Source organism: Sorex araneus, chromosome 1 (assembly GCF_027595985.1).
Source record: "Sorex araneus isolate mSorAra2 chromosome 1, mSorAra2.pri, whole genome shotgun sequence".
Taxonomy (NCBI): Eukaryota; Metazoa; Chordata; class Mammalia; order Eulipotyphla; family Soricidae; genus Sorex; species Sorex araneus.
The window spans coordinates 45,702,431-45,720,613 of NC_073302.1; the positions used below are offsets into that span (position 1 = coordinate 45,702,431).

The 18,183-nt window shown below is 40.3% G+C and overlaps 1 protein-coding gene and 1 pseudogene across 2 annotated transcripts in view; one reads left to right on the forward strand and one right to left on the reverse strand.

The window, feature by feature from the left end:
- Nucleotides 1-18,183, forward strand: part of MOB3B (MOB kinase activator 3B) — a 222,619-nt gene that overhangs the window by 16,883 nt on the left and 187,553 nt on the right. The window lies entirely within an intron of this gene.
- Nucleotides 10,294-10,389, reverse strand: LOC129401456 (U6 spliceosomal RNA; annotated as a pseudogene).

The following is an 18,183-nucleotide window of genomic DNA, read 5'->3' on the forward strand; positions in this document are numbered from 1 at the left end:
TACACACACACACAAACATCCTGCTTATCCTTCCTAAAGGTCATCTCTGCCTCTGAGGGTGGTTGCTAAACCATTGGCAGGAAAAATGTACGGAAGAATAGAAAACTTTGTCACAAAAGGCTGACAGCATGTTTTGGAACTGCTGATCTCAGCTCTTAGGCTAAATACTAGATTGAAAAAAAGGATTTGTGCCTGCTTCCTATGGCAATCTCTTTCTGGAGTCTGAAGCGGCTCCTGTCTGTTAAGAATTTACTCTGGGCATTCTGGTGGATTAAGGATTTGGAGATCCTCTTGACAAAGACTTTTTCATCAGGTGAGCTGATGACCCATTGGGAGTGGCTGCCTGGAGAATTTGAGTTCAAAAAGATCCTGAAGTTGGAAAGAGCCCCTGTCTGATTGATTGCTGTCTGGACTGAGGAGGACGGGGCACCTGTTGTTGGTGGCTGCTGGTGGATCAAATTTTCCACCTTTGCTCAGTTGAGTGAAGAATATTTTTATTTATGGCATTTTAAAATGATGACTAATATTTACCTGTTATCCACTTGAGATATACTGTCATTTTCTGTATTATTCAGAGACAAAATGTAGGCTCTAGGATGATGTTAAAGAAGTTGTTGTCTACTTCTTAGCCTGGAGGAGAGCAGGGAAGGATATTCCATTCCCAAATGAGCACTTGGATAGGAAAGAGTTAGTAGGACCAGAATGTAGAAATGTGACTTGGTTTTGATGTTGTGTAGGAAACAAAGATCTGAGGTCACCAAGATAATTCTGAGTCCTTTATTGCTGGACCTGCTGACATGAATGTTTCGGGCTTGAAAGGGAGCATTATGTCATCCTATTTGATCTGATGAACATAGAGTCTGCAATACCGCGCTTAGCAAATGATGACTGCAAACTGGTGACCTGCTGAGCTAGTGGGAGAGGGATAGTGTGTCTTTGGAAGGTGGGAGAAACCTGAACTATTGCTACTACAGTGGAGGAGAAGCAGAGTTAGATTCTAGTCTTTATTCTTTTCATTGAGGGTGTAATTTCCGTGAAAGTGCATTGAAGACAATAGGTAAACTTTGACCTATAATTGCCAAATTTCCTTTTGCCTAGCGAATTCTCTTCTTGATAAGCCAAAATGTAAAAGACTGTCCTAATAGTTTGTCAGTTCTTTCACCACACTTTTCCTTGCCAAAAGTATACAACCTTGCTAAGTAGAGATTCTTCCATCTCATACATAGTACTTTTTTTTTTAAGTACTTTTTTATTGTTGTTGTTAAAGGAGATTACCATAACTTACTTGTAAATGAGGACTCCTTTGCTCTATTCAGTAAGGACAGCTGTTTGGGCTTTCTGTAACTTGAATTTCTTGATAAGGCAGAGTTTTGCAAAGAACTTTACCTTTCTCATAAGATATCTTATAGGTAGAGAGTCACCATTTTGTTGCCAGTACAGGAAATTTGAGATATTGGAAGAAACAGAAAAGGTAAACCAGACCCATTTTAAAATCCTTGAACATTCTGATGTCTCTTCAAATAATATCACAGAATTTTTTGATTGTTTGAGGGTGCACAGGCACCTACCTGGTGATGCTCAGGGCTTACTCCTGGCTCTGTGCTCAAGGACCACTCCTGGTGGGTTCAGTGAATCATATGGGGTGCCGGGGATTGAACCCATGTTGACTGTGTGCAAAGCAAGCACTATCTGTTTAACCTCAATGTCATAGAATTCTAGAACAACCGACAATTAAGTTAGTTATGAAAAACATGTAGCTTGAAATTGTTTTATATATCAGACTAATCAAAAAGGTGGATTTTATTTATTGATTTAATTTTGGTTTAGGGGCCACATCCAGCTGTGTTCACGGTTTGCTCCTGACTCTGGTCAAGTATCTTTCCTAGTGGAACTGCAGGTTGGGGGGAGCCCTGTATGGTACTGAGAATCAATCCAGGCTGACTGTCTAACCTGCAGTATAATTTCTCTGGCCCCGAAAAGAAAGATTTTCAATGGAAAATTTATAATTTAGTGAAATGCATATATTATAAACAATTTTAGTATAAGATTTAATGGTAATTATATATATCCTTAATTATTGAGTCACTATAGTTATGGACTGGAGCGATATCACAGCGGGTAGGGCATTTGCCTTGCATGCGGTCGACCCGGGTTCAATTCTTCCGTCCCTCTCAGAGAGCCCGGCAAACTACTGAGAGTATCCCTCCCGCAGGGCAGAGCCTGGCAAGATACCTGTGGCATATTCGATATGCCAAAAAACAGTAACAAGTCTCACAATGGAGACATTACTAGTGCCCACTTGAGCAAATCGATGAACAAGGGGAGGACAGTGCTACAGTGGTAGGATAGTTATAATGGTAATTATAATTCTGTCCAAATAAGAGTGTGAAAATTGCAAACCATAGTGAGGAAAAAAGTAATGTTCCCAGGAGATCCTTCACTATTAGAATCCGTTGCTTAGTAATATTGACAGAAGCACATTCACAAAAAATACACTCACTTCCTGCTCAAGTAGCCCCCCCAGAAGGTGGGATAGTGAGTGGCATAATATGACTCACTTTCCTCACAAACCGGATGCTGGCTTTCTAGTAAGAAATGACACATATGGAAATTAGTAAATATTAGTAAATTAGTAAAAAAGTATCTGTTTAGAAAACTGAGATGCTTATTAAATTAAACAGCCTGCAAAGGCCTAAATTACTCATCTCAAATGTTCATTGGATTAGATGTGATTAATATTCCACTTGTTAAAGGTTTAGATAAGATGTCTTAACCTGACACATTTCCTTTCTGTGTGTCTTATATGAGGACTTGAGTCTATGCTGGGATGTTAGAACCGTCATTTATTTACCTGATGACTTGCTTCACGATCCTAAAAAGTTAATAGGCTTGCTTTCTTAGTTGTCCTATGTTTGTTGAATCATAAGGACTCTTGAATTCCAGTCTCATCTCTGACTTAGACGTGATTTTTCTTTGTTCTTCAGTTTTTCCATAATACAAGAAATAAACTTCCACTTGTTGCTCTGGATGTATTAAATATACATTTTTATGTAAGAAAAAAAACAAACAACCAGCAACCAAACCATAATGGCCACTCTCAGTAATACTCATTTATTTGGGTCTGGGGACATGTAGGCACGTAGTTCAGTGGTAGAGCACATAGTCTACGTGAGGCCCCAAGCTTGATCTCTGGCACCAAAACAAAACAGAGTTACGTCAAAATGTAAAAACTTAGCACGTTTTTCCTAGTTTTAATAAAAACGCTTTTGGAAATTGATTAGATGAGTTGATCAGACAGTTCAGAATTTAAATGTAAGACTCTTTCTAGTCCAGTCATTAGATAGTAATTTATGCACATACAGATAAATGTAGTAACATGCACTTTAAAAATCCTATGGCAAGAGCTTTTGAATCAAAATTTGCAAACTGGGAGTTCACAGGTCTATTTTGGGTCTCTAAGATGTTTTGTTTGCTCATACAAAGCATTGCTTTTCTTTTTCATTGTCAATCTTTAAAAATACAGAGAAATCACATAAAACATGGATATCAGGTTACTTTTGAAAAATTGAATATCCAGCAACTTGGGGTTTTTATCCCTTTATTAGCAGCTTCTGCTCGGGCTGAGTAACTACCCCCTAATAAACAATACTTGTGTCTTTATCTACCTGACAACCCAAAAACATTTGAGTATTAGGCTCTGATACTACAAATAAAGATTTCCTCTGCTGGCTTCGATGAGAAAATTCTAGTGCTGAGAATAAATCATTTAAGCACAGTTAAGTGTTATTTATATTCAAAGAGATTTGGCACTCGATTCAAAACTTTCGAGTACTGCTGTCTTAAATGGATCCTTCTAATGTCTGCTTTCTCTTCAGTGGGTCTGAAGGAGTATTTGCAAATGTACTTTACCAAGATCATGGCATAACCAGTCTCCTCCCCAGCATGCACACATCACACTCTTATTCCAACAACTCTCTAATTAATAGTCTAACATGGCTCATAAGATTTCCAAAGCCAATTAAACAATGCTCACCCTTGTACCTCCCAGTTGATTGGGGAGTAGCTTGGTAAATGCTGTGATTGATATGAAAAGTAGCAACGTATTCTTAAGCACTTTTAACACTGTCATTACTCTGGGCTGCACAAGCTTTCAACACTGGGCCTTTTTATCTTCTCTGCTTTTGGATTGTGAGAACACCATGAAAGCTACTTGCATCACAGCTTTCCTGTGGGCTGGGAATCAAGGCTGGGAGGAGAGTGAGAGCCTTTGGGGAGAGCAGGTGGGAGCAGGCAGCTGTCAGCTGAATAGCATTTCCCTCTGGCTTTTATTCTGTTGTCCAAATTCTCCATCCATTCATATTCATGGTTTCTCCACCTCTCTGTATCCCACCCCAGCTTGCTTTGTAAATTTTATTTTTTTTGGCTGTCTTGGCTTTTTGTTCATATTTATTAAGAACTACTTCAGAAAAATAATCAGCTAGCAAAATTTGGAGCTAGTAGGTAGAGAATCTACTAGGGGAAGTTCATTTAAGGAAGCTAATGCCATACCTCTATAATAAGTTAACTTTGCGTTCACTGATCTTTTAATTAATTCCACCTCTGTGATGACTATCTTCATGCTGATCAGAGGGGAAAAAAGAAGAAAAACATTTTATTGTCTAATTGCAAAAGTAATACATATTTAGTGTAGATAATGTGAAACTGCAAAATTCAGTACCGTACAAAAACTAAATTTAAATAAAGTAACCCCAATTCTACCATCTAATGATCAAATGATTGTTGACATTTAAGTTTATTTTTTTCCCCTATGTATGTATGGTTTATAGGAAATTGAGATCATGCTAGACATGCTATTTTACTATCTACAATTTACATAATGCTATATTATAAGATTTTCCAGGGGGCCGGAGTGATAGTACAGTGGGGAGGATGTTTGCTTTGCATGCGACCAACCTGGGTTCAATCCCCAGCATCTCCTATGGTCCCCCGAGCACTGCTTGGAGTAATTCCTGAGTGCGGAGCCAGGAGTAGCCCCTAAGTTTTGCTGGGTGTGACCCAAAAAAGAAAAAAAAACACTCCATGTCTTTAAATCAACTCTTTAAAAATGTATCACAGAATTATGCTATAGGTATCCAGTGCTTTTCAGAAGTCAGGATTAGGCCACTTGGCTTTATGAAAGCTATACATTAATAATGTACCTGTTTTCCCTAACTGAGATAAATTTGAAGAGAATTTATGCTTCCAGGACAAAAAGGCATAAATTGTTTAACATTGGTCTTGCATCAAGGTATTATAGGGTCAAGCCATCATTCTGAGCAGTGAGTCGTACCACCAAGATGCTTCCTGGGAACTACTTTTTCAGTCTGTGTATATATCATCTCACTCTGCTTTTACTATCGGTTAGTGTTATTGTATGTCTTATGTATTATTTAGCGTGCCTTGGTAAATGATATCTTGACTCTAGAATCACTCTTAAAATTGTGCATCTAATTATGGAAAATGCATCTTCATTTTATACCCTTTGGCTTGCAAAAATTTTTGCAGAGAAATCACAAATTTGGGATAACCAGGAAAATCTGTATGTATATGGATACCCATGACTGATGAATTTTTGGAAAGGTAGCAAATTTGAATGATAAACAGTGCTATGATAAAGATAATCATACGTTTTGTATACATCTATAACTTTTCCTTTGGAAACATTCCCAGAAGTGACTGAATGAAAGAGCGCAGTTGGGCTTAACTGCGAACTCCAGAACATTAGTAGGAATTCATTGAACCTTCTAGTGGTGACATTTTGTGAGAGAGCAAAATTGGGAGGTTTTCTAAGACTGTATTTCTGGGAAGCTGTTTAGATATTCCACTGCTTTACTTTGGTTTTTTTGTTTGCATTTTTTCTGTTTTGATGAGGTCAGGGTGTTACTCTCAAGCAATGCTCATGGCATTTTTTTTTTCCTTTTTGGATCATGCAGGCGATGCTTATGGGTTACTTCTGGCTCTACACTCAGGATTTACTCCTGACGGTGCTCTGGGATGCCGGGGATTGAACCCAGGCCAAATGAGTAGGGCAAGGCAAATGCCCTACCCCCTGGACTTTTGTTCTTGCCTGCTCATGGCATTTTTAATGCTCAAAAAAGAATAACCATCTAAGTTGCTTGACTTTTTGAAGTGCTACCATCTACAAAATTATTTAGAAAAGTCTGGCCCATCTTAGCCATCATCCTAACTAACATTTGTTATGTATTGTGAGCAGAAAGCCAACTTCTTCTGTAAGAAAACATGAATGTCTGCTGGGGAACATGTATTTGCTTTGAGAACTCTTGGGACCAAGAAAATAAAATGCTTAATAACAACAGCATAATGAGGCCACGGGAGTGCTGAAAGCTATAATTAAAGAGTGATTTTAAAGAAGTCTCGGGACAGTGTGTTGTAGGCGCCCCAGGAGAAAGCTTCAGTTCAGAGTAGGTGGATTCCTTTACCGACAAAGATTAATATGTTTTACCACCTGGGGTGACTTGATTAAAAGACAATTGTAGTTTCCCATATTATAAGTTAATTCCTCTTGTTATTGCAATTCTATTTTTCTATTGAGCAGATAAACCACAGATAACCAGGCCCATGTGTTTGAACATTTAGGCTGTGGAACTGAAATATGAAATAGCATTGGAGAAGTTTAAAAGTAAAAGGGCGGGGTTGGAGCGATAATACAGTGGATAGGATGTTTGCCTTGCATGTGGCCGACCTGGTTTGATCCCATATTGGTCCCCTGAGCCTACCAGGAATAATTACTGAGTGAAAAGTCAGGACTAACCCCTTAGCATTCTGGTGTGGCCTGAAAAGCCCATTTCCTCATTAAAAAAGAAATAATAAAAGTAGAGGAGCCTGAGAGATAGTACAGGGTGAAGGCACTTTTATTGCATGTAGCCAGCCTACATTAAAAAAAATTTTTTTTAATATAGGAGTACTGCTATTTATTCAGACATTGATTAAGCTGATTGAATTGGGCATGAACTCCATATTACTTTTTTCTTTTAAATTTTTAAAAATTGGATACCCATGAGATAGACCATTACAAAGCTGCTCATAATTGGGTTTCAGTCGTACAATGATCCAGCACCCATCCCTCCACCAGTGCATACTTCCCACCACCAATGTCCCATGTTTCTCCACAACAATCCCCCAACACATCCCCCTCCCCCCAGCCTCCCTCTATGAGAGGCACTTTCCTTCTTGCTCTCTCTCTCCTTTTCCTTTTGTACCAGGCCATATTTGATCATCATTACCACACATGGCCCATCTAATGCTGCCAGGAGTGGTCCGTGAGTGCAGAGCCAGGAGTAAGACCTGAGTACAGCTGGGCACACCCTCCCCCACTAGCAACACCACCAACAAAAAGTAGATACTGTGCTGTGCTTATGCGCAACATCCCAGTCTGCAACCAAAGAGCCCTAGGAAGGCAGACCCTGTGCTGACCAATTGAACTACAACTTGAGGTAGAGAGCAGAAGAATCATGGAATAATAGATTTTAGTAGATCAACTGAATAAGTTCTTCCCCAGTGTTGTCCAATGAAACTTAACTTTTCAGCCATCCTTCTGAATTGAACAAAATTCTTTAGTCCTCGAAACCAGTATTTTTCTATAAAATTCAGTTGGCAAGTGTAATCCTAGTTGTTCATATGGTGGAATTGACCATATAAAGACCCCAGGACTTGGTCCCAATTGCTGTGTCTGCTATGGTACTTCAGTTGGAAAAGTTGGCTGTATTTTCTCATAAAAACATTGAAGATTTTTCTATATGCCTTTAGTGATTCTAAACTATTTAGAAAACATATAAACTGGGGTGATGAAGAGATAAAACTGTTAATCTCTGTTAATTATACTGATATGTTGCCTGCATGATTGTTTGGTAGGAAATGTTATCCCACTGAGATACTGGGAACTGTAGTTACTCTTCCCTGAGGACAGAACACTCCCCTTGAAAGGAGAGGAGAATTCTGGAGCTTGCTTTTTTTTTAATGTTACAATAAGGCAAACGCTTGGAATTTATATGTTTAGAATGAACATACAGGATTAATTTTTAATGGATTTTATTTATCTGCTTGGGTATCAAGTTCTGTGAAGTACTGAACATGAACAGTTCTAATAATATGTGAAGTTAGCCCCATAATTTAAAAGTTTGAAGTTTGAACCCATTGGAATTTTTTATACATTGACCAACCACAGTTGCCTGACTTTCATTCATTTGCCACGTTCATGGGTCTGCTCCTTCCATGACTTAGTGACTCATATGGGAATTGAGAGTCTGAACTAAGTGCTACAGCCTCCTGGGCCATAGGCAGCTGCCAGCCCCGTGTGCAGACAGAAGTCTGGTAGTCTACTAAGTCTCACCCTGGATGCATGCTCCTGTATGCAGGCCTCAGGGAGTATGACATAGCTCATCCTGCTTCAAGACCTGTCAGACCTCTCTCAGCTTCAGTCTTTGTTTTTCACGTTATAGCACTGTCATCCCGTTGTTCATCGATTTGCTCGAACGGGCACCAGTAACATCTCCATTGTGAGACTTGTTACTGTTTTTGGCATATTGAATATGCCACGGGTAGCTTGCCAGGCTCTGCCGTGTGGGCGAGATACTCTCTGTAGCTTGCTGGACTCTCCAAGAGGAACAGAGGAATTGAACCTGGGTCAGCCACGTGCAAGGCAAACGCCCTACCTGCAGTGCTATCACTCCAGTCCATTCATGTTATAGCTGTTTTTAAATTAGTTAATTTTGGGGGTGGTGGGGGCTCCCAAGTGGTGCTCAGGAGACCCCAAGATCTCTTCTGGCAATTCTTTTGTTGTTGTTGTTATTGTTGTTGTTGTTATTGGGGGGCCGTACCCAGTGGGCTCAGGGGTTACTCTTGATTTTGTACTCAGCAGTTACTCCTGGTGGTGCTCAGGGGACCATATGGGACTCCAAGGATCCAACCCAGATTGGCCTTGTGCGAGGTTAGCTTGTACCCGCTGTACTATTGCTCTAGCCCGACATCTGGCAATTCTTAACCAACCGGGAGGGAGCATACAGAGTGGCCATGGCCCTGCACTGGCACTGCAGTGTTTGGAGGACCACATGGTGCCAGAGATCAGACTGCATCTGGCCACATGTAAGGCAAGTGGCTTAACCCCTGTGCTCTCACATGCCAAATGCATTTGACCTAGTGCCTTATTACTGCAATGTGACAAAGAGATCAGAAGCACCCACATCACAGACAATCTGTTATATATGCAGCATCTCAGGCCTCATCCAGATTCAGGAATCATGATGTGCATTTTAAAAGGATCTTCAGTAGTCAAGTTCTGTCATGGGACTGAGGTGGGGGAGGGGCAACATTACATATGTCGATTCCTTTTTGTTTGTTTGTTTGTTTATGGGCCATGTGGCGGCTGTGTTCAGGACTTGTTCTTGGTTGTGTGCTCAGGGATCCCTCTTGGCTGTGCTCAAGGGAGTGTAGGTGGGTGGTGCTGGGGATCTAATTAGAGTGAGCTGTGTGCAAGGCCAATATCTAAAGCTCTGTACTCTCTCTTTCTCTCTCTCTGGCCAACAATTGTAGATTTGGTGGGGGATGCAGGATGCACCATTACAGTGCTCAGGGTTTACTCCTGACTCTGTGATCATGGACCATTCCTGGAGGGGCTCAGGGGACCATATCTAGTGGTGGGGATCCAACTCAGTCCCTGTCCTCAGAGTGCAAGGCAAGCTTCTGAACTTTGTACTACCAATGTAGATTCTTAAAATCTACGACGGTCCTATAAAGATGCATTGATCAACAAGAATTGTCAATGTAGATTCTTTTTATTTTTTTCCAGGTCTTAAAAGAATGACCAAAGAGCCCATTCATGATTAGTGAGTGCTGAAATGATTTAGTAGTAATATCTTTCTTTATTCTGTGTCTCTTGCTTTTCAGTTGTGACTGTTAAGTGATTTGACCTTATCATCTTCTTTTCTGTCTCTACAACCTGCAACTTATGTCCATTCTGCACATGGGAAGGCGAAACCTCACAGTGGTTAAAGCAGGAGTTCAATGTCACACCACAAATAATAGCTGAGCCAGATTGTAAACCTAGAATTGCTTGGTTCCAAAGCCTTGCATCTTCCCCTACAGTATCCAGGCAGACTCTTTGAGTCTGGAAATAAGCTTTCATACTTTGGTTCCTATATGTTCCCAGATAGAAATTAAGTGCACTAAACCCAAACAACTTTAAAACCGGAGTTAATTATCTTTTGCTACAAAAACAATACTTGTTTTTTTCTTTTAAAAAATATGCAATATTTCACACATAATTGTTGTGATTGTGCCATGCTCATCTTTTCTGCATTATTCCAATTTTAGTGTATGTGCTTCCAGGAGTACAATAATATTTGTTTTAAATTTGTTCATAATGTTCCTGGTGGCTGCCAGTTTCCAAAAGCAGTTTGGCTCAATCACTGAATCCCATCGGTCCACTTACTTCTGGTGATTGATATTAATTGAGCTACTTTTCTGAAATTCTTTAAGTAGATTCCTGGGGATCACATAGACAGTGTTTTCCTGGCAGATCAGCTATTTAATACCTGGGCCTTCAGAGATAGTTCATTCTCTTAGCAATGGTATGTTTTGTCAGTGAAGTCTGTTTTTCTTTTCAAAATTGATCTAGTCAATTAAAGAAAGAGCTGGACATTTGTTGATCATTGTAACAAGTGTGAACATTTTAAGGACATATGAAGAAAAAGTTTACCACCACTCCCTTAATTTTCCTTCCCACTTCCTTCCTCCCACTTTCTGCAAAGACTGACTTGTATTGTTCCATGCCTTTCTCTGTCCTCATACAAACCTACACAGATATGTGCATATATAGTGTTTTCAGTTGAAAAAAATCTTGCAATTTGCTTTTAATATGTTATGGACATCTCTCCATTTTCTTTTAAATCTCACCAGCAAAATTCTGTCTTCAAAACAAGATTCTTGGGGTTGGAGTGATAGCATAGCGGGTAGGGCGTTTGCCTTGCATGCAGTTGACCAGGGTTCAAATCCCAGCATCCCATATCCCATATGGTTCCCTGAGCCCTGCCAGGGGTGATTCCTGAGTGCATGAGCCAGGAGTGACCCCTGTGCATTGCTGGGTGTGACCCAAAAAACAAAAAAAAAAACAAAAACAAAAAAAATCAAGATTCTTAGTTGAGAGGGGATCAGCCACAGAAGACATCTCTGGATTTGAGGGAGAAATACAGCGATGCTTATGTGCAAATACCTATATTGGTCTTTAAAGAAGCAGTTTTCTAATCCAGACTCTTGAAAAAAATGGTTGATTCGATACGTCTTTTTTCTTTCTCTAAAAACTAAGCAATTTAATTGATAGTGACTCTTTTTTGGAAAGATAATATGCCTTATTCTGGAAAAGTTACTGTGGGGCCTAAGTTATCCCATAACAGTGCTGCACTCCTTTCTCTTTGCTGTTGCACTCTCTTACACAACTTCAAATTCTCCCATGATATGGAGAGTATCGTGCTGCATGAAATGGGTTGGAAGGAGAAGGACAGGCATATATTGATTGCACTCATTAGTGGGACTGGAGTGATAGATAGCACAGCAGGTAGGGTGTTTGTCCTGCACGCAGCCGACTGAGGTTTGATTCCTCCGTCCCTCTTGGAGAGCCCAGCAAGCTACTGAAAGTATCCTCCCGCATGGCAGAGCCTAGAAAGCTACCTGTGACATATTTGGTATGTCAAAAACAGTAACAATAAAAAAGTCAATTAGTGGGATACAAAAAAAAAACCATAGTGGGAGACTAATACCCAAGGACAGTAGAAACAAGGTCTAGGAGGATTGGTCCACTCTTGGAAGCTTGCTACAAGTGGGATGGGCGGAGGGAGGTTTTTTTTTTTTTTAAATGATAGACACTATGACAGTTATAGCTGAAAATGATCCCTCTGGATAAGAACTGAGTGCTGAAAGTAAGTAAAGGGATAAGTGTGATAACCTTTTGGTACCTGTGTTGCAAACTATAATGCCCAAAAGGAAAGCTCAAGAAAGAAAGAAAAAAAGTGTCTGCCACAGAGGCAGGATGGGGTAGGGGAGGGGGAAATGGAGGGTATCTGGGGACATTGGTGATGGGAAATGTACACTGGTGAAGGGAAGACTTTTGGAACATTGTATGACTGAAACCCATGACCAACAACTTTGTAACTGTGTATCTCACAGTTATTCAGTTAAAAAAAAAAGCTTCCATCATGTAAAATAAAACAAAACCACCATCTTCCTTTGTGAATAGCATGAATATACATACTTCTATTTTATCTTTCTATAATCCTTTTTTTGTTTTAATTTTTTATTAGTGAATCACCATGAGGTACAGTTACAAACTTACAAACTTTCGTGCTTGCATTTCAGTTATACAGTGGTCTAGTGCCCATCTCTCCACCGTGCCTTTTTTCCACCAGCAATGGTCCCAGCATCCCTGCTACCAACCCCACCCTGTCCTCCTCCAACCCCACCCCGCCTCTGTGGCAGGGCATTCCCTTTTGTGCTCTCTCTTTTTTTTGGGTGTTGTGGTTTGCAGTAGAGGTATTAAGTGGCCATCATGTTTGGTCTATAGTCTACTTTCAGCCTTCATCTCCCATCTCGAACGGGCCCTCTTAGCACTCTTTACTTGGTGGTCCCTTCTCTATCTGAGCTGCCTTTTTCCCCACCATGCAAGGCCGGTTTCTAAGCTGTGGAGTAATCCTCATGGTATTTATCTCTACTGTTCTTGAGTGTTAGTCTCCCATTCTGTTACTTTATATTCCACAAATGAGTGCAATCTTTCTATGTCTATCCTTCTCTTTCTGACACATTTCACTTAACATGATACTTTCCATGTTGCTCCACCTATATGCAAATTTCATGACTTCATCTTTTCTAGCAGCTGCATAATATTCCATTGTGTAGATGTACTAAAGTTTCTTTAACTAGTCATCTGCTCTCGGGCACTTGGGTTTTTTCCAGATTCTGGCTATTGTAAACAGTGCTGCAATGAATATATAAGTGCAGATGTCATTTCTACTATACTTTTTTGCATCTCTGGGATATATTCCCAGAAGTGGTATTGCTGGGTCAAAGGGGAGCTCAATTTCTAATTTTTTTTGATAAGCGTCCATACTGTTTTCCAATAGGACTGAACCAGTCGGCATTCACACCAGCAGTGAAGGAGAGTCCCTTTCTCCCCACATCTGCGCCAACACCGGTTGCTTTTGTTCTTTCAGATGTGGGCCAGTCTCTGGTGTGAGATAGTATCTCATTTTTGTTTTGATCTGCATCTCCCTGATGTATAATCCTATTTTTGAAATGTTTATTTGGGGTGGAGAGTTGAGACCCTCCCCTAACTATGCTCAGTGATCAGTCCTGGTGATTACCTGGGAACCTTATATAGTTCTGGGAATAGAACCAAGATCAGCAAAATGGAAGGCAGGCAAGCACCTTACCCCCTGTATACTATCTCTCTAGCCCAGAGATGTTTTATTGAAGTAACACTGATTTGTATCATTGTATGTTTCAGGAATACATTTTCACGCCTCTTTAAAAGTTAGTTGTTAGGCAGTGCCCATTAATAAAGTGTTGAAATCCTTCTGACTAATGGACCCTTCCTACTTTGGGCCTCCTACACTCCCTCTCTGGAAACCTTGGTTTTGTGGTCTAAATCCAAAAGTTGGTTTTCTGGTTTTTTGTTTGTCTTTTTGTGGTTTTGTTCTTGTTTTTGTTTGGATACCCACCAGTGCCTAGGGCTTATTCCTGGCTCTGTGCTTGGGGATCACTCATGACAGGGCTCAGGGGACCTTGTAGAAGGATGGAGATTGAACCCAACAAGTAAGAGAAGTGCCCCCTACTCACTGTACTTTGTCTCTAGTCCCCCAAGGGTTAGTTTTGTCTTTTCCTTTGCTTGATTTCTTTGTATCCCACACAGAGTAAGATCATGTGGGTATTTGTCTTTCAATTTTGGACTAATTTCTTTAGCATTCTACCTTCCAAGTCCGTCCATACTGTTGCAAATGGTCAGATTTCATCTATTCTTATAATAGTTAAGTAGTATTCCATTGTATACCTATATCATACTTCTTTATCCAGTCACTTGCCTTTGGGCACTTAGGTTTTTACACTTCGACACTTAACCTTAGTTGGTTCCCTGTACCATGATAACGTCTTTCTTTTTCTCCAACACATCAAGCGCTTTCATACTAGTGGCTTATGTTTATGATTCCTTTTGCCCTAAATTCTCTTTCTTATCAGACAAACTTGCACTCATCTTTAAGTTAAATCTCATCTCCTATGGAAAACCTTTTTTGAATCTCTTAAATATTTTAGTAATTTCTTCTGAGGGGCAAACTCATTATTTAGACCCCAAGAAAAAATTTTGGAGGAAGGAGGGCTCCCAAGTCGTGCTCGGGAAATACTCAGTTCAATGCTAGGACTTGAGGATTCAGAGCTGGTCAGCCTCTGCAGTGCTCAGACCTCCAGGGCCATGAGGTGCCAGAGATTGAAATCGGGTTGGATTTATGCCTAGCCCATACTGTCTCTCAGTCTCCCAAGCACAGCAGGTAGGACGTTTGCCTTGCATGCAGCCGATCCGGGTTCGATTCCTCCGCCCTTCTCAGAGAGCCCGGCAAGCTACCGAGAGTATCTCGCCTGCATGGCAGAGCCTGGCAAGATACCTGTGGTGTATTTGATATGCCAAAAACAGTAACAACAAGGCTCACAATGGAGATGTTAGTGATGCCTGCTTGAGCAAATCGATGAGCAACAGGATGACAGTGATACAGTGATACAAAGTGATACAATATATGATGTGTATGTCTGTGTGTCTAAATCTCCCTCATTTAATCATAAGTATATTCAAGACAAGACTATGTTGTATTATTCTTAATAATCTCTCCAGGACCTAGAATGCCCTTTGATACATAATAGGTCTTCAGTGTCCTTCTGTGCACAAAGGGAATTAAACAGGAAGAGTGTTAAATCAGTGTCATGCAATTTGACCTAGTGATATCACAAAGGAATATGTTCATGGAATAAGTTTCTTTAGATTACCATTTCACAATGGTGGACAAAGGAGACACATTACCTCTTTTGAGACATAGATATGCTGTTGGTCCTGATATTTTACATTATCTCAAAAAATCAATAGAATCCCAGAAGATAGTACAGTGGGTAGGGCGCTTACCTTACATATGTCACTCTGGGTTTGATCCCTGGCACTGAGTATGGTTTGCCACACCCCACCAGGAATGATCCTGAGAGCAGAGCCAGCAGTAAGCCCTGAGCATTGCCAGGTGTTACCCAAAACGTAAATATATATATATATATATATATATATATATGCATATATATATATACACACACATACATACATATATATTTATTGATGGAATTAAATCTGGGGGTTATTATTAAAATCACTGTCACTGTCACTGTCATCCTGTTGCTCATTGATTTCCTCGAGCAGGAACCAGTAAAGTCTCCACTGTGAGACTTTTTGTTACTGTTTTTGACATATCGAATATGCAAGGTAGCTTGCCAGGCTCTGCCATGCGGATGAGATACTCTTGGTAGCTTGCTGGGCTCTCCAAGAGGGACGGAGGAATCGAACCCGGGTAGGCCATGTGCAAGGTAAATGCCCTACCCGCTGTGCTATCGCTCCAGTTTGCAAAATGTATAAGTGTACAAAATGTATTATTCTGTCTCTTCCTAAAAGTTTTTGAATAAGTTTTAATTTTTTAAAAAATATTTCTCTTTTTGAAATAATATTGCAGTGGTTTTTAATTAGACCCACTAGACTTGATTAACTAACTAAAAGAAGTTGTGTTTTTGTTAGTTTGTTTGTTTGTTTTGGGGAGTGGGGAGTGTTCAGGGCTTACTCCCTAGTTGATCACATGAAGGAAAGTGAGTAACCCATTGTATTATCTTTCTGCCTCCCCTGTGAAGAGATCATTTTAGAACCATATAAATAGTACAGTGGGTACTTTTTGTACTATTGGACCCTTGTGCACCACCAGTAGTGATCCCTGAGTACAGAGCCAGGAGCAAACCCTGAGCACCACCAGGTGTGGCCTAAAAGAGAGAAAGAGACAGAGAGAGAGAGAGAGAGAGAGAGAGAGAGAGAGAGAGAGAGAGAGAGAGAGAGAGAGAGAGAGAGAGACAGAGACAGAGACAGAGACAGAGACAGAGACAGAGACAGAGACAGAGAAAGAGAGAGAAAAGAAACGGATTATTGGTCCCCTGCACAATGGACTAAAAGTAACTGGAGAACTAAGTAGTCCTGTTTTAGATCTATTCATGGACCAACTCACTCATCCATCTCCTACTTACGAACACATATTTACTGAAATTTCCCAGCAGCCATGCATTAGGCACGTAATGTGCTAGACTTAAAAAGGACAGCGAAACACAGGTCCTTTCTCCACTCTTATGGAGAAGAGTGAGTTCTGTGTTACTTTGTGGGAATAAAAAAAATAACAGAGGCAGTTGCTATCATTGTGATGACGTTGTACATAATATAAGAAGTACAGAGGATACTGAATATTGGGGAAGCAGGGCTAGCATCCCCAAAGTCAGTCTAATCTCAGATCTGAGGGATGAGTAGGAAGGAAGCAAGGCAGGGGTCATGGAGAACCAAAAGAGGACTGTGCTCAAGATATATACAGGTTACAGCATGCTCCAATCTTTGTAGTCAGAGAATTGTGGTCTCGGGATATCCAGGAAGTATGGGCTGATTGGAGTGTCAAGTTCAAAGGAGTGGCTGGGGTAGCACCTTGGCTTCAAAGGAGAGATAAGTAAGTTTCCCGATCAAGAGTGTCCAAGTGTTGTAACTATATCTGAATGGCAATGGAGAGCCCCAAGGACTCTGAGAATAGGGCCAGGGGCAGATTTGGACTTCAGAAAGATCGCTCTGGCTACTCTGTATGGCGAATAGCTGGACTCATTCCAAAACACTTTTTGAAACAGATAGCATCTCTTTCACTTTTTGCTCTTTAATCATTTTAGGGAACTTATTTTCATAACTTTATCAATTTTATCTTTCAAGATTTATAAAATAAATGTGAGTTGGAGTCCATGTATATCCCTGTTTCTCATATTTTAATTATATTGTAAAACATTCCAAACAAATATACAAAGAATAATATGTACATAGCACCTAGTAGTTTGCTGCCAAAGCTTTAGGTGTTTTTTGTGGTTGTTGTTATTGTTGTTTTAATTTGACCTCCCAAGTGGTGGAATGACATAGATAATTCTCTGCCAGCTGAGATGTAGGTTTTTGCAAGGACCCAGGGGATATGATGCTGCTCAGACACTTTTGTGTGAGAACTGAGGATACTGGGTTCAGCGCTCCTGGGGCCTTTCGGGGTCACACCTGGGAATGCTTGGGGACCATGATGTACTGGTGGGGTGCATGTGAAGGATGCATTCTAACCACCATGCTCACTCCTGGTCCCTCTTTTTCTTTTCTTTTTTTCTTTTTTTTTGTTGTTTGGTTTTGGGGCCACACCTGACATTGCTTAGGTCTTGCTCTTGGCGCTGAGCTAAGGGATTGCTCCTGGTAGACCTCTGAGGAGTGTTTGGGGTCCCAGAGATCTAACCTTGGTCTCCCATATGCAAAGTAATTACCACAGTCGCTGTACTATTTCTCTAACTCCCGACTTTCATTTTATTTTATTGTCGTTTTGTTGTGATGTCAGGGGACTGCATTTGCTCTGGTGCCATGGAGCAAGCTCAGAACCTCATATCTGCATAGTGTCTGACTGCCACTGAGCCACATTTACATCTACAGGCCCTTAGTTCTTTCTTTCTTTCTTTCTTTCTTTCTTTCTTTCTTTCTTTCTTTCTTTCTTTCTTTCTTTCTTTCTTTCTTTCTTTCTTTCTTTCTTTCTTTCTTCCTTCCTTCCTTCCTTCCTTCCTTCCTTTCCTTCCTTCCTTCCTTCCTTCCTTCCTTCCTTCCTTCCTTCCTTCCTTCCTTCCTTCCTTCCTTCCTTCTTTCTTTCTTTCTTTCTTTCTTTCTTTCTTTCTTTCTTTCTTTCTCTCTTTCTTCCTTTCTCTCTCTTTCTGTTTGTTTTTAGTTTATTTTTCATTTTTTGTTCTTTTTAGTTAAAGAAATAAAAATTACAGATAGACCCAAGACTACAATCTCATTTCTCTTCTGTT